Source organism: Stegodyphus dumicola, chromosome 6, assembly GCF_044657685.1.
Source record: "Stegodyphus dumicola isolate Sdum_Otavi_A_Nest chromosome 6, ASM4465768v1".
Classification (NCBI taxonomy): domain Eukaryota; kingdom Metazoa; phylum Arthropoda; class Arachnida; order Araneae; family Eresidae; genus Stegodyphus; species Stegodyphus dumicola.
The window spans coordinates 129,863,471-129,877,636 of NC_140773.1; positions in this window are offsets into that span (position 1 = coordinate 129,863,471).

Here is a 14,166-nt window from a genome sequence, read left to right on the forward strand (position 1 = left end):
GCAGTAATCTAAAATACATATTTCTTTTCTGCACAATATGATGTAGTATTTTTCTTATTAATGTAATGTTGTATTAATTAAAAACTTATTAACGTTTTGCTCTGAAATTAGATTTATATTTATTGAATTGTAATATTAATTTCGATGCTATTAATATTAAATTATTTACAGGAAATGATATTATGTGAATACAGAAATGCAGGAAATTAGTACTTTGTTTGGAAAGCAAAGAATCTGCCCAGAGATGAAACTTAACAGAAATCATACATTTTTATCATAAGTGTTATATTTCTTTTTATTTACAAACTTCAAACAGAGCGAGAGGAAAAATACGAAATAAAACGAAATAAAATTTTACGAAAATAAAATTTGAGTGTTAAACCGATATTAAAAAAAAAAAAAAAAAAAAAAAAAAAAAAAAAAAATTGGTTTTGTAATTAGTAGTAATTTATTAGTAGCTTATAGTAATTTATTAGTTTACATTCAAGGCTTGATTGTGACGAAAAGCAATAATCCCCAAATTATATTGCATCTAATAAGGGAAAATTATTTCGTTCCTCTTGAAATAGAATATTTTCTCTTGGAAAAAAAAAAAAAAAAAAAAAATTATTGTCTGGTTCACGTAACAATTTTTACCAATGACTAGCTCGATACCTGTCCTCGCCGTGCGGTGGTTCTTATCGTGACCTTTTATACTTTTATATCACTGAGTAACGCAAAAAATGGTTATCTAGTTGCTCCAAAATATTTGTCGCTGAACGCTGGGAACTCGGTCCGCGGTTCGAATCTCGGCGCGTAGAGAGCTAGAACCAATTTCCCTGAGAAATCCCTTCCCTTAGGCAGATAGCCCATGAGTGCTTAGTCATAATTAATTAAACCAATAGACCCATGGGATTTACTGGATCCTGTACTGTTGCAGGGGTGAAGATTAAGAGCTGAGTTGTGTTTAGCCATAGTCCGAGATTTTGTTCGGTTGCCAATAAAGAGTTTGGTGTTCCTTCGTAACATAAACTAATTCTAAACTCCTAGCAGACTGGGGTGAAATATCGTGTGTAAAGTGAACAACAATGTTTTGGGTGCGTCTTAAAACAATTCTTTATATTAAATGAGAACTTGAAAATAAATTCACGGCTCATGCTTATAAATCAACTAGCACTTGTAGCCATAAATTTAATTAACAGTCAAATTCACTATTAAAAATTACGTTTGGCAGCCAAAGGCTACACAACTGACTTAACACGAAGTTTGTTGGTTCAAAATTTCTCACCGACGCAACAATAATATAAAGCAAGGCTGAAAACTGCAGTCTTCTCTGACCTAGCGAAACCTTGTAACATGGCCTCGAGAGATAGAAACACTATCTAACAAACAATCCGACGACCTTACTTCAAATACTTTGAAACATAATTGAGAGAAACAGAAGGGGAAAGTGACAGTAAAGATCTAAACTATAAAATAGCTGATTATGCAAAATTATAATAATTTACAACTGAAATAATTAATATGCAGCAAAATTAACATATATTACTATCATGTTCACTATATCGATATAATCATTAAAATTAAACATCACACATCTTGATAAAACCACCTCCTGTCGGCATAATTGTACAAGACCTAGTTGCTATAATGTTGGTTCCAGGTTCCAGTCTTGGAGTATGCATGGATGTTTATAAGCGTATAGGGCGTGTATGGCAAAGGATTATTTAACACACTGTACAGCGAAAATTCCATTGAGAGTGTGGTGTTAGGAAAAGAGGGAAGAAGAACCTAGTGCATATATCTGGGGTAGTCCATCACCAAATTAAACTTCAGAAGTAGTGACTTAATTTTTGAGAGAAATATAAGAGGAAGTGATTCGAACAATTGTGATTCAAATTAGTAGAATTAAATGAAGTTTGATTCAATTACATACCATTTCCATTAAATACATATTACCAAAAGAACAACTAAATGATTGTTAATGTATTTGCAAACGAAGATTTATTAATTCAGTCAATATCTTTTGGCTCTCATTTTTACTGTAGTATTTATGATTTTTCATTCGTTTTTTCTTGGGTATCCTGTATTAGGTTCACGGTTGCATTAATTTTGGAAGTGACATCCAATTTTAATATTTTCATGTTGCTTAAGTATTTAGTAACTTGAAACATGCTATAGAATTTACTGTTTAAGGAATTTGTTTGTAGATTTCATTTTGTTTTCTTTGCTTGCTGAATATCTGATCAATCTGATTATTTATTAAATGCATATCTAAGTAACAGATTGGAGATGGTTTACTGCATAGAGAGATGGTTGAAACTTGCAGATAAACATAGCCGTAGACCGAGATTCATGCATCTTTTATGACTGCATTATGCAGCCACAATTTTAGAACTTTACCACATTTTAAGATAATAAATGATACATAGAAGGGAGCCATGCATTTTAGTTCGAAGCAAACGAGAGAAAGTGTGTCGACGCATTCAAGAAAAGCTTGGAAAAGTGTCGAGAAGGGCGTCATCCCGTTTCATCTAATCTAATTGGCTAAAAACGTATTTGCATTGCAGCACTACGTACGAGCGTGTGATATGGATAAATTTTGAAATGGCGTAAATTAAAATGTGTTAGCTAATTGCTAAGATATGCGATGTTCATATGACGTGCTCAGGTTACAAAAATGCACAGAACATAATGCCTCATACTGGTCTCAAGAATTGCTTTATCTAGAAATAAAATTATGTTGCGTCTAAGTCTGTTTATATGCAAGATTCTATCTATGCACTTAACCATAACTCATTTATTACAGCTAGTCGATGAGAATGTATCATCTGTCTCGTGAAACTTCAATGAAAAATAGCTCTGCCTTAAAGTGCAGTTTATCTAAAAAATTTAAACAAGTGTGTTTAATAGTTCTAACGTCCAGTGCAATTGCATGCGGCCCTACGACTAATAATTAATGCATGTTCGAATATTTGTCGGCAACCTATTCAGAAAAAAAGTATGTTTTTTATCATTGAAGTGATTTAATGCATAGAAGAATCAGCATTACAGCACGTACAAAGGCGTCAAACTATTAAAAGTATATAATTTACTTAATTCTTAAAAATCACTCAATATATTTAATCTTAATCGTTCATTTATGTGTTATATATAATATTTTAATTGCAGATATTAAATTCAGGGATGATGCTTCTATGATGTTTATGTGCATGATATATTTGATTAATTTAACATTTTTAAATCATCGAATAAGTAAAGAGTTTATCATGAAAGCCAACTGGTATATTCAAGGCGCATTCGTGATTCCTCATGTCTTATGTTCTTTCGAGCCAGCTTCCTTTAGAAAGTCTTCCCGAAAGCTTCCCTCCCCTTAGTCGAATAGCTCTAGTGTGCTTTGCCATAATCAACTAAACCAAACAAAGCATTTATTAAAATACTAATTGCGTATAGTATAACAATACAAATTTTCTACAAATAAAGTAAAGCTTGATGCCTGTAACAACTTAAATTTTACTCATGAACTTATAAAATTATGTCATTTCTTAAAATCTCATTGGAATAATTTTAAAACCAATATGTGATGAAACATCATTATTTTCGGATTTTTGGACATGTGATACCAGTTTCTAACGAACCGGGAACAACTAGAAAGCTTTCCTTAGAGAAATTAGAGGGAAGTATCAATCGTTTAAACTGTAATTTATGTTCAATAAAAATGTAACGATACATGATAAAATCTCAAAGAAAAGAGATAAGAAAGTAATTTATCGTTATTTTATGTATATACTTTTAAACTCTAGATTTAGGATATAATTTATAGCCGGAAGCTATTACAGTAATTCACAGCAATAGTATTTCATTTTTGTAATTCTTGTTTAAAAAGAATAAATAGAGACTGAAATCGAAGTGCGTATTGTATGAAGTTCTTCTTTACAATTTCATTTAGTCTTTTTATGTAACTTAATGTAGATCGATGATCTGAATTATTTTGCACTCCAATGCGAATAGTTTATTTAATATTTGAAATATATTGTTAAAGAGTACTTCCATATCAAGCGAGCCGTATCTCTCATTCAAAACCAAAACGTGGTTAAGATTTAGGGTTTCAGGATTCACAATCTTAAAATATTGCTGTAATTTAAAATATCTGACGTTGACAGCACATGATTTCTTTGTACAGCCTATTACGTTATCCACATATTTTGTACATTTCATTTAAACATATTTCTTCGAATTTCATTAGTAATATATTTTTCATTCAATCAATCAATTCAATCAATTCAGTTCTCACGACGTTTTATTGTTGTTCGATAATCCACTTTATAACTAAGCAAGTTTTATTGAATTTAATTCTGTGGTTTCGATAATATATGTCATTTTTAAGTGTTATCTAAAATTTCTTTTAGTGTATTTTATTTCACCTTTACCTCAAAAATGTAGCGATGGAAATGAAATGAAGTAGTGTTTATTCAGTGAGGGCAATTTTACATGAACTTCATATAATTTCTTTATACGTAAACAATAGAAATATATAGAAACCTAAAGCACGTGGGGGGCAGACGAATAATTTCGCTTTGTTGTTCCTTAAGTCATTTTTGAGACATTTGATTGTGTAGTCTGCACTCATAAAATCCGATTTTACCTAAAAGTTTCAATACCAATAACAAATTATTAATTAATTTTCGGCAATTAGTGTTGCAGTTTAAATGGTATTAAAAATTCTTTCGAATTTCGATTTTGAAAGTTGCCTACAGTCTGAAGATCTAATTTAGGAACTTCATTACAGATATCTGTCACTATATCAGTAATATGCAATTAAAATAGATTTTTATTCCATATACTTTCCATTTACTTAAAATATGCTGCGAAAAACGTAATTAAATCTTCAAAACTTTCTGATTCATTTAATTAATCACCATATATATTCGGTAGTATAATCTCACTTTCAGGATTTTTTTTCCTGAAGAATACCGTTTTATTTACCTTAATGCAGTAACGAGTTAAGATTTTGGAAATTTTTATAGCATACCATTTCTCGAAATAAACGCATAGGAATCTGATTGTTCTTTATTTTTGCATACAGTGTACAAGAACTATCTGTTTTCATTATAACTATGTATTTGCTTTCAGAATATCAAGCAAAGAAAAAAAGGAATTCGTGAATGGAACAGGAAAAAGATAGCTTTCAGAAACTACTGTATAATTTTAGTTTACAATTAATAACAATAGTGATTAATAACACTGTTGATTTTTAATTAATACGAATAGTGAAGTAACAATACTATCATAACCATTCGCCTCTGAAACAGTGTTTAGTTAATCCTTTATTTGGCAAAAGATGAATATATGTTTTGCTTCTGAGTAATGGGACCAAATAGAGGATTAAAATGAAACGCAATTCATTTTCTGATTAAGATCTCCAAACGTTGATTTTATAATTGCAGAATAAGACTTGAAATGACTTAATATCAAATTTAACCTATTTCTACATGTTAAATCAAAGGAGAATAAATTCGTTATAGTTGGAAAAATCACGATTTGACTGATTCAAAACTTCGCATGAAGATAGGCAAGTCAGAGTAATAGAGTGTTAACTAAATGTTTTATTAAATAAAAGGTATTTATGTGTATTTGTTATCATTTTATTTAGGATTGACATTCTCCGTATTCTGATAGAAATTGCAAAAAGTATACAAACATACTAAATTATCTGTTAAAGAAAGATACTGTAACAACAACAATTAGTGTAAGTTAAAATTTGCAATAAAAATTGTGGTTATTTCGGAGGTTAAAACACAACTTCTTCGTAAGCTGCAGGAGAGATGACGAAGAGTTTAACAATAGATAAAATTTCGAGAATATTCATGGCAAGGAAGAGGAAACATGTATTGATGCTTGGTATAAAATATAATATAATTTCAACAACTTTTGATGTTTATAGGTTTTATAGACTCATGTTTTGAAATGGTAGGTATAGTTTCTAATTAGTCGTTCAACAGAAGAAGAGGAAATGTTCATTTGGTTTATAAATTTCATCATATTTCTTGCAAATAGAGATCCAAAGTATTTCAGAAATCAATACATTAGCTCATACAAATCAAGAACTAAATTTAAAACCGCCTAAATTCCTTCGGCGTATTTACAGATTTTACCATTAGAAGTTAGGAAACGCAGAAGGGTATATTGGTAGTGAATTATCTTGCCGAAAATTATTACATTCAAAGGCAATTTGTAATGAATACGTAGGTTCTAAAACGTGTTACGATTATGCTGACATTCCAGATTTTATGATATGAACACAATGATACAAAAACGTATGTGGGAGAATCTACCAGATTTCAGATAATCGAAATACATTACAACAGTATTTCGCATTTCTTTGCTCTAACATATGGAATTCTTGCCAATCACGCTCTTTGCTTTTTGAACTATTGGTACATTTAATGCTCTAAAAGCATAATTGGTATCTATAATTAAGTAAATATAAAATATGTAAATTTAATGCTCATTCCACTAAAGTCACTTAGATTAAAAAAAGTGAAAAACAGTGAATTCTTAGGCATTGTAGCATGATTATTCATTTTCGCCCATGAAACTAAAATTTGCATATTTCGTTATATGATAAACATTTTGTGTATATAATGAAGTATTTATCACTTAAAGCAATATGTAAATAAGTTATTACTTGTAAAGTATTTAACATTTTAATTTAAATAAATATATATTTTTCTTCATTAATTAGCTTAGGGAAAATAAGTAGGCGGTAACTACACATCTCTTTATTGGTTCATTCTTTAAGAATTCAAAGATTCTAATATATATGATTGTGCGAATAAGAATATATAGATAAATAACGTAATAATGTGTAAGAAATATTGTATGTGTGAGCTATATTCCTATAGGATACTTTGGTAATTTTCTAACAAACGATGCAATTTTAATCAAACAGTTTGTTAAATGTAGCTTTGGATTTTTTATATGTAAAATAACTTTCCTACCAGTTTCATTTTTACTTTTCTTAACTTTAATTAAATTGCTTCTTCACCAATAATGCTGAGAAAATATAATAATAAAATTATTTTTAAGAAAATATATTTATTCAAATATTAATTATAAAATGTTGCGACAACACTTGGTAATAGGTTTTTTTAATAAAATTTGTGAAATACGTTAGAGCATTTGCTATGTACAGGAACTCAATATTTGTTGCAAACTGTTAGCTGATTGGCAATTAAATGCCTGCAGTAAAAATGCTATTTTCCTCTTTATTTAGTTTAATTTATCAAAATGTATTTGTTGTAATCAGTGGAACCATATCATTTGCTGACAGCTGCATATAATTTGAGAATTGCTGATAAAAAACTTAAGCATGTTTACTTCTTTTCTACATTACGTTTTATCTGTTAAAAAATAAAAACCTTATTACAAAATAAGCAAGGTAAAAGCAATAGACATAATTCTTGAGAATATCTTTACCATTATTAATACTTTTAATCTGGCTGATTTAAATAAAAATACATTTAATTTATGCTATAAATAATTAAAAACATTCAATATTGTTATATAATAACATTATTTAACTTTTTAAATGTACAGAATACAGGGTGTCCATAATGTATCCACCGGATAAAGATATGTTTTGAATAATATAGAATAAGAGATAAGGGAAAAAATGGCTTAATTTTTTTTAGCAACTCAAAGAATTTTATATAAACAGACTGCAACATGCGCGCCATTAGTTGCTCAGAGAATATTAGGTTTGTTCTAGATTTATCACCAGATATTACCAAGTATTTGTGGAGTCTCAGTAGCTGGTTCTCTGTTGATTCGATTTTTAATTCCTCGATACTGCGAATGTCTGCAGCATAAACTTCGTATTTGAAGTATCCCTAGAAAAGAAATCGAATGGTGTGACTTCCAGAGAACGGGGTGGCCATTTAAATCGTTCCAACTCTACCTATACAACGATCTGGGAATGTTTCATCAAGAGAATCACGCACATGAGTAACTCAATGACGGGGGTAAGTTTTTCTGAATAAATTGATCGTCATTACTGATACGGTCAAAAACGTGCACAAAAAATGCTTTACGAACGACTCGATCATTAGATTTAATTTGTTGACATATTGCAAATTACACGGAGTTTATTTCAACCTTTCATGAACAACTTTCTGAACAATCCAATTGGGAATTCCTGTTTGCAGGCTGGCACGGCCAATGGTTTTACTGGGACTGTGCACAGTTACATCTCTAATGGTAGAAACATTTTCATCACGGACGCGTGACGTACCTGCACCTCCTTCATGCAAAACATACCCGGTCTCTCGAAACTACTTTATTCATTAAAATGATTTTTCTATTGGTGGAGGGTTATTAAATTCATGTCGGAGTCGTTACTAAACTGTTCTCGGAGATTTCGTTTCCCATAACCAGAGAACGCACGTTTCTTTTTTAATGCAGTTTCCCTATGTCATTCCCAAAAAATTGGTGCAAAATTTCTTCAACAAAAGATTATACCTATGTGAATTATTCCTTGTTATTTCGTAAAATTACGTTTCAATTTAATTTTGTTACTTGGCGATTAAATTATAGACACCCTGTATAACGTTACAGGTGTTAGTCTAAATATATATTCACCTAATATACTGCAAAATGTTTCGCTATTCCAACTGGGTCATTTCTGAAAATAATCTCTACTGATAAACCACATTAAACTTTAAAAGAGCCCTTCCGGGCGATCGTTAAAATCTGAAGCCTTTCAGACTTCTTTTTTTAGTTGGTGTCTTTTATGTAGATTTTACAGAGTAATACTTTTGTGTAAAATATAATAATGTTTTCATAAACTAAAATGCTTAGGTTTATATTGAAAAAGCGCAGGCAAATGGACTTTAAAACTAAAATAATTCTTAAAACTGTAAATTTAGAAATACGTACATCAAGTATATTCTGTTATATGCGTTTATGATGTACAGTTGCATCCTGATTGGTCGAATATATTTCAGAAAGTCAAAATAATAATACGTATTTTTCCGTTTTCTAATTTAATTAGTATTAGGCTATACGTTTCAACTAAAAATGAACTATTTTCAAACATTAAAATAAACTATTCAAATGAACTATTTTCAAATAAACTGTTTTCAAACATTAATTTTAGTCATGCATAGGTTTATGTGATTATTCTTATTAATATTCTTAAGAGAAATAATATAAATTCTCTAATAGCCAAAATTGTACAGGATTTATTATGATCGTGAGTTAGTTGAAATTTGTAAACTTAGTTAACAGAACATTTCTCGCTGGTAATTCAGATCTGTGTTTCACATGTGTGACCATTTTCTTTAGTCCAAGGACGACACCAGTCCTGAATGCGATTTTAGTCTCCAAACGGCATTTTCCGTTGAATCACTATAAACGGCGTATCGTTTTTCAAATTGTCGCCACCAAATACTATCGTCTTCTATTATATTTAAACAAATTAAATAATGAAGAATCTGCATGAATGTATGCGTGTTTCTCGCGCTGTGAAAAATCAGCAATACCTAGAGCCATCAAATATTGAATAACGTAGTCCTTCACTCAAATATTCACATTTTGCATTGTGTTTTACGTAAGAATCAAAAACACGAAATAGGACTTTATGTAAATCGATTTAGCGCTGCTAGCGTGGCAGTTTTCATCTCCTCATCCGAAGAAAAACTAATTTTTAAATGCTGAGAATGCTCAGAAATCAGATATCGCTAGTTCTGGACAATTTGCAAAGAATTCTGAAATTGACAGATTAACTTCAGTCAGGTCTGTCAATGCTATAGTTGCAACGTGCGGTTGGGAATTGCCTTAGACCAGTACACTACTGTTTCTTGAACCAATCCGGTCTTTTTCATGGCTTCATGCAAAAGCTTTTCAAGAACATTTATCTAATTCTATCTGTTCATCATTTTAATCAGATATGCAATTTGGCATCCATACTTGGAGTGAACCGTAATTTAACATTTTTGCTGAATATATTTCATCGATTACTCGCGAATTAGTCTTTAAATACCTCTATTGTTAAAATACTAAAGTATAATTGAATTGTTTGAATGTTTCATCATAATGTGCGCGAAATAACATTTCAAGTATTCCCCATGCTCTTTCACGAGTTAACAATCGTTGCTACAGGGTGATAGAGATGTCTTTATTAATTTTAAGACAAAATTCTCTGATATTTTCACATATTGAAAACCATAACAACCTAACGGTAGTTTCAAATAAGATGTCTAGCTGTTATCTGTAATAACAATATTGATAACTAGCTAATGCTTTTTAATTAGATTTACGTAAATCCATACGATCGCATGGATTACGTAAATTTTTAAAAAGTATTTTCAAAGGAGTGTTAAAATTTCTTTTTTGACTTTCAATCAGAAATGCAGTCACATCCTGTAAACTTCCTTTCCACTTCCTTGTACGAAGTAAATGAAGTATTGTATTCGAGGAATATTTCGGGCATAATATTTCAAAGAATATACCCATTTTGACCACTCTCGAATCCCCTTGAACGATGTTTCTGCGTGACATGTGTACGAACGGCAGAGAATAAAGGACTGTTTTTGGTTGCAATCGACCGCCCCAAACGTGTATATATATATATTCCTTGGATTATATGCTATTTGTTTAAAGGTAAAATTTTGATTTGTACTGTTCACTGAAATATTTTATTATTTCACTTACGTTTCAAATTCTTTAAATAAATTTCTCGTTATTTAAGGTAAAAGATTTTAAGTACAAAATTCCACGAACAATGTTCTACACAAAATAAGTTTGACGGATTAATGCTGAAGCACTTAATAAAATAAGTGGTGCTAGTCCTAACGAGACCGCCATTTGGTTACATTCGAAACTCTTAATCAGTGAATTAAGTCATTTTGTGCATAAACTTCAGTGTCTTTTTACCGAGTAGGACCAAAATTAAACTTTCAATTTTATGCACCGAAAAATCCATCTTTTTATCCGCTGGCCGAATTGCTTGTTCTTGAGTAGAAACTCTAATCTTAATTGTAAAAATTATTTTTTAACAGTTTTTACCTGTATTTTTTAGGTTTTATATTTTTCTGTAATTTAAAATTTTGAATGAAACATGCTTTCAGTTTTTATATACTTTTGCCATTCCGCGAAGGGAGAACTGAATTAATTGAATGGAAATTTTATCTATAATGAAACTCGAGGAAATTCAAATGAAAGGCAGCAAAAGATGAGCATTACTTAATAGAAACTCATGTTTTATCCCCATCAGATATTTTAAGAAAATAATTTATTAAAATTAAAGGGAGTTTATTATTATATTATACTGATATAAATATTAATATAGCATTTAAAAAACTTTCTGGAAAAACATAGTGTGAAAAAAACAATTTTCTTTACGCAATATATTGCCAGAAAGTCCATGAACGACGTTCTACACAAAATATCTAACTATTTAATGCTGAAGAATTTAATAACAATTACACTTAAGATTTTCTCTTATACTTTCAGAGAATTACTTCCATATGTGCAATACGAATATTCTTGTCTTTAAAGTAATGTTAAGAAAATCTCAAGACATTTGAATACTCCAACAACTCTCTTCCATTTCATAGAAAATTTTGACTTTATTTAAGTATACTTTAATTTTTTTAAAACGGTATCAAAATATTTGAGTAAATCTGGAGGTATTGTTAATAACTTCAAAATTAGAGCTTTTAATTTAATTCAAAAGAAGAGATACTTAAAATAGTTCATTCTAAAGGAGTGTGTAATTCTTTCAATCAAATTAAAAATTTCCTTTACAAAGTAGGACATAACTTTAATATGATGTTATTAAGAATATTGTAAAATTTTCTAACTGCTATTGCATTCACTCCCTACCTTTATTACATTTCGTTACTGAAATACAAAAGTAACAAAAACGGTGAAAAAATTTACTAAATAAAAATCAATGTATTTATAAAACTGTTAAAAATTTAACCTAACGCACACTATAATAATTATTATATTGTGCCAGTTACTGTAGTCCTTTATAATACTATTTCTAATACTATCTACAGTTATCTAAGAACAGAAAATATCATTTGACATTTAGTTCAAATTTAAGAGAGTATTAAATCTTCACTCAAGCTATAATACTTAGACAGAATCAATTTTACAATCAACAATTCAGCAGAAATTATTTTTTTTCTCTTTTGTAAAAATAAATATAGAAATGAGGAAAAAAAACATAAATGCAAGGAAACTGTTGATAAATTCAGAAAAGTTCAATGTATAGGAAGAGAAAAGTAATTTATTCTGCACAACTGTTTCCCATTATTTAAAAAAATATAAGAGCACTCAATCAATTACAGTGTATTAAAGCAAATTCTTTAAAATCGTATTACGAGACTCTTCCTCCACAGCATGTTGTTGATTAATAATTTATTTCATGTAACAGTTTTTAATAATTTCAAATTTTACTTTAAAATTAGGAATATAATATTTTTTCCCTCATGCATAAAGAGCAGATCCGTTTTCCATATTCATAGAAATTATATTGTGATTCTAAAAAGATTGAATTATCAATGCAGATTGCAAATGGATATTAAAAGAGGGTTTGACTTTGTAGCGTTGCGCGCCTCCAACTTGCACGCAACCAAGAGGTGACTGTGAAAACTGGATAAAAGACAGAGTCTTGTTAAGGGTTTAAGTCCCTTTTTATTCAACGTAATAAATTACAAGTGCGTGCTCTTGACGCTCACAAACTGCGCCAACTCGGCGGTCAAATAAAAATAATAACCTGAAAAGAAACTAAAGACAAGACTCTAATTACGAGGCTCTCTAAAAGTAACTAACTCACCGCGTTTTACAATACCGCTGCTAATTCAGCAAACTTGAAGATCACTTGAACGATTAACACTACTTCCAGGCAAGCACACAGGCCGAAACGCGGGGTTCCTCGTTTCCTTTCTATTTAAATCAGAATACTTCCGCTGATAATTTGAATCCTTGCGCGTTCTACTAAAATTTACATACTCTGGCATTGGCAGTTTTAGGGGAAAGTAAGGCTTGACAGGAAAGATAGTTTAAACTTAAAATAAATGTTAGTTAAAATAAATATAAACCCTACATTTGCCGCTGCCAGAATTTGGAAAACTTGGAAGCAGGTCCTACAAACGACCTGTTGTAAGTTTCTATAATTCTGAACTAACTGTCGAGAACCTCGTTTACACAAAAAAAAAAAAAAATCTTATGTAACAAATTGTATACTAAAATTCTGTGTATACTTATAACTTTCTCTTCTTACAGCAACTTTTCCTGGACTTCATCAATCAATCTTGGTCTTTTCCTTCCAGCATCTGGATGGAATAAGTATCAGTATCTTTCTAAATACATTATAATTTACACTTTCTTGACACAATAAATTTTTGTTTTTAAGCGATTCTTTTTCCTTAGTTATTGCTTAATTCACATTCATTCAATTTTCAAGCATTAATTTAACTTTACCCTGGCTCTCCAACATGTGTGGTGTCAAACGGGAATATTCGTGTTTTAGTCTTACAACACTTGCCCTAACCACCATGATTTGTTAGAATTCAACGACCAAATAGACACACCTTACTCGACATTCTACAACTCAATGAGCTACTTTAACATTCTTAAAAATTCAAGTGCAGGTGGAGAACCCTACAAAACACATTCATTCTAACTTCCCCCTCATTCATCTTTAAACATGCAGGCTTTCGCTCTAAAGCATGACTTTATCTACAATTTAATACTTAAATTTTGACTTCATTGCTTTTGAGCATTTACTTTTAGCATCTAAAATTTTATGCTTCTAGATTAAATTCTACTTTTACATAACATTCAAGTATTTACGTACATTTACAAAATTTTAATACATATAATTTTTACAATTTAGCATACAATGAATAAGAGAAAATAAATTTTTACTTTACTCATTCTTCGCCAAGCTGGCGGCACTGAAACTAAAATTCTTATTAATACAAGAATACGAAGTTATTTTTATCTTCGGCCAAATTTTGGCTTTAACATAACAGAATTAGTCTTTCGACCAACAGAAAATGCTTGTTCTTAGCTTGTATACTTAAAGAAAATAATACTTTTGCCTTAGCTAAATAAAGTAAAACAAAACTAAGTCTTAACCGAGACATATTGACTTTCGTCAAAACATAGAAC